This window comes from Salvelinus sp. IW2-2015, unplaced genomic scaffold, assembly GCF_002910315.2.
Source record: "Salvelinus sp. IW2-2015 unplaced genomic scaffold, ASM291031v2 Un_scaffold3264, whole genome shotgun sequence".
In the NCBI taxonomy this organism is placed as follows: Eukaryota; Metazoa; Chordata; class Actinopteri; order Salmoniformes; family Salmonidae; genus Salvelinus; species Salvelinus sp. IW2-2015.
In genome coordinates, this window is record NW_019944550.1 from 64,493 (window position 1) to 68,654 (window position 4,162).

Below are 4,162 nucleotides of genomic sequence, written 5' to 3' on the forward strand. Positions count from 1 at the left end.
TGTACAAGAGCCAGTTCTATCTGCATGTCCTGTACAGAGCAGTTCTATCTACATGCCTGTACGTCAAGACTGTTTTGAGTCATACAGCTTTTCATAATAAGGACACTTACATCACTTAGCAACAGAAACGTCTGCTAGTTGCTAGATAGCTGTCCTCAGTCCCACCATAAACAATCCAGAGGTTAATCAAACCTTCATCGTCTACCGTCACTTAGAGTCATCTACAGTATGAATAAGTGTTGTTACAGGAAGGTTAATTAAACCCGCATCGTCTACCGTCACTTAGAGTCATCTACAGTATGATGAATAGTGTGTACAGGAAGGTAATTAAACCCTCATCGTCTACCGTCACTTAGAGTCATCTACAGTATGATGAATAGTGTGTTACAGGAAGGTTATGACCAATAACATCTGGTCAATATGTGATGTGACCAATAACATTTGATTTGATTTGATTTACAAACACTTTATTTCTAGTAGCCAACACTATATATACAAAAGTATGTGGACACCACTTCAAATGAGTGGATTCTAGTAGCCAACACTATATATACAAAAGTATGTGGACACCACTTCAAATCAGTGGATTCGGCATTTTCAGCCACACCCGTTGCTGACAGGTATATAAAATTGAGCACACAGCCATGCAATCTCCATAGACAAACATTGGCAGTAGAATGGCCCATACTGAAGAGCTCAGTGACTTTCAAAGTGGGGACAGTCATAGGATGCCACCTTTCCAACAAGTCCGTTCAAATGTCTGCCCTGCTAGAGCCTTTTCAGTTTCAGCATGACTACACCCCCGTGCACAAAGCGAGGTCCACACAGAAATGGTTTTGTCGAGATCGGTGTGGAAGAACTTGACCGGCCTGCTCAGAGCCCTGACCTCAACCCCATCTAACACCTTTGGGATGAACTGGAAGACTGCCAGGCCTAATCATCCCCAACATCAGTGCCCGACCTCACTAATGCTTTTGTGGCTGAATGGAAGCAAGTCCCCGCAACAATGTTCCAACATCTAGTGGAAAGCCTTCCCAGAAGAATGGAGGCTGTTATAGCAGCAAAGGAGGGACCAGCTCCATATTAATGTCCATGATTTTGCAATGAGATGTTCGACAGGCAGGTGTCCACATACTTTTGGCCATGTAGTGTATGTACCTTCCTCCTCAGGCTCCTCCTCTTCTGGCCTCTTAGTTCCAGTGAAGGGAAATCTTAATACTATAGCATTCAATGACATTTTAGAGGATTTTGTACTTACAACTTTGTGGCAATAGTTTGGGGCCCTTTCCTGTTTCAGCATGACAATTCCCCCATGCACAAAGCGAGGTCTATACAGAAATGGTTTGTCAAGATCAGTGTGGAAGAACTTGACTGNGGCCCTTTCCTGTTTCAGCATGACAATTCCCCCATGCACAAAGCGAGGTCTATACAGAAATGGTTTGTCAAGATCAGTGTGGAAGAACTTGACTGTTCTGCACAGAGCCCTGACCTCAAGCCTATCTGGGATGAATTGGAACGCCGACTGCGAGCCAGGCCTAATCGCCCAACATCAGTGCCCAACCTCACTAATGCTCTTGTGGCTGAATGGAAGCAAGTCCCCCACAGCAATGTTCCAACATCTAGTGGAAAGCCTTCCCAGAAGACTGGAGGCTGTTATAGCAGCAATGTTCCAACATCTAGTGGAAAGCCTTCCCAGAAGACTGGAGGCTGTTATAGCAGCAAAACAAAGTTGTTCACCTTGTCACAGACATGTGTTGTATCGTACACTGAAGTCCACAAGGGAAAAGATGAGAGGAGAAGAGAGCGTCGATGTGAGAAGGAATTATACAACGTGAAAAAGTGATCATGCTGTTTGTACGTGGCTGCTAATTCTGTGTTTGCGTAGAGATCAGGGGTGTATTCATTCCGACAATTTTGTAGAATTTTTTTTTCTTAAACGGAAGGAAACGGAAAGAAACGGGGATAACCATACCTGAATTTGTCCAATAGAAACTCTCGTTTACAACTGTTTGGACGAATGATTACACACTAGATCAGCTAGGTGCAGGCAAGAGTGTGCAAGGTGTTACTGAATGTGCCAATGTCTGTCAGCTTGATTACTCTAAATTACCTCGACCTGTGTGCACCTACGTGTGTAAACTTTCATTCATAAGGCTAGGTTGTAGTAACCTCATGATGGGTATAGGGGAAAATTAGAGTATCATGTAGTAACTTAAACCTATGGATGTTACATTGAACTGGGTGAATGGAATATGAATGGACAGTAACCTAAACCCATTAATGTTACGTTGAACTGGGTGAATAGAATATGAATTGACAGTCATCCAATATGCTGTAATGGAAATAGGGCCGTGCTCATGAAAAAATCATCTTAAACGGCACCGACCGCCACTGACGACGGTGACAGAGAAGGTGTTGTGTCCTCAGGCTTTGGTTTAATGTAAACCTGTGTGTCGTCTTCCATACAGATAGACCTCCATAGGTTAAAGGCTATAAAGAAACAGCTAAACTGACATGGTGTGGATGAGGGGATAGACAGTCTTCACAGCAGGACGTCAATAGAAATCAAATACAATAGAACCGAGCAGTGATCCGCTTCTTCATCACTAATGTCTGCATGATGTCATCTGTTAGATGTCCTAACATTAAAAGGTGAACAATCGTTCTATTCTCTCTAATTGATTAAGTCAAGTCCATTGTCGTCATCTCTCTCTCTCTCTCTCTCTCTCTCTCTCTCTCTCTCTCTGCTCTCCCTCCTTTTCCTACTCTCCTCTCTCTCTCTTCTCTCTCTCTCTCTCTCTCCTCTCTTCTCTCTCTCTCCTCTCTCTCTCTCTCTCTCTCTCTCTCTCTCCTCTCTCTCTCTCTCTCTCTCTCTCGTCTCTCTCTCTCTCTCTCTCTCATCACCATTCCTTGAAATTCTCTCTCGTTATGTGATGTCATCGATGACTTTTTCTTTGAGTCATTCACCTTTCCACGTAGCGCTCGGCTCCCCACTTCCCCCACCTCTCTCTCCCCTCTCTCCCACTGCCCTCTCTCCCTTCTCTCTCCCCACCTCTCTCCCCCCAGCATCTCTCTCTTCCCCCCTCTCTCTCTCCACCTCCACCTCCCTCTCCACTCCCCCTCCCATCCTCTCTTCCCCAGGGGCTATTGACGGGACTAGACCCAGCAGTTCAGATGAATCAATCCCAGTGAAATGAGAGTCCCAGCATCAGGCAGGAATGACTTTGTTTCCCGTGGGGACACTTAATAAACACCATTTCTGTGCCAGCAACAGTTCCAGTTCCTGACCAGTACAGACAAAATGAGTTCCCAGAGGCTGACTCTGTACTATACCTGCACGGGCATCATTTTAATCCCCATGCTCTACCACATGCCCGCGACATTCAGATCCCACCCAACCCAGGACCCCGTGGACTTCGGCCCGATTGCATCATGCCACATTTCTGTCCGAAATAATTTCCTCCCTCAGTAAATCCATTAGGTGCTCCTCTCTGTTCGTAACTGACACCCTGCCAGCAGCATCGCTCTGCATGTACTCCGGCTAATGGCAGCTCTGGGTCTGAGTAACTTACGCACACAGCTCCACTTGAGCTGCTGCTGCTCAATGATGAGACGTCAAAACAGCAGTCAATCAATCATATATGATAAACAGAGTGTACAGTTAGCAGTAGCATTACAGTACTGTAGCAGTTAGCAGAGCGTTAGGCAGTTAGCAGTTAGCAAGTTAGCAGTGCATGTTAGCAGGCAGCAGTTAGCAGTAGCAGTAGCAGTTAGCAGTAGCATTTACCAGTAGCAGTTAGCGCAGCAGGTTAGCAGTTAGCAGAGCATTAGCAGTAGCAGTTAGCAGATAGCAAGTTAGCGAAGCAGGCATAGCTTAGCAGTTAGCAAGCAGCATGATTAGCAGTAGCGAGTTAGCAGTTAGCAGTTAGCTACTTTTCATCACTCTAAACTCCCACAACACTCCAGGACATCATTTAGTATCTGCTGAAATAGCCTCTCCGTCTCATATTTGACACGGTTGAACACTTTTGACGACATGTTATGATTTAGTCACGCTAGGACTGTACTGCACAGCAGATCACTAGAAAAGGTCAATGTCAGCGGTCGTTTAGCGGTCAGTTTAGTGATAACCCGGCCCTACACGTAACCCTGATCTCCCGGG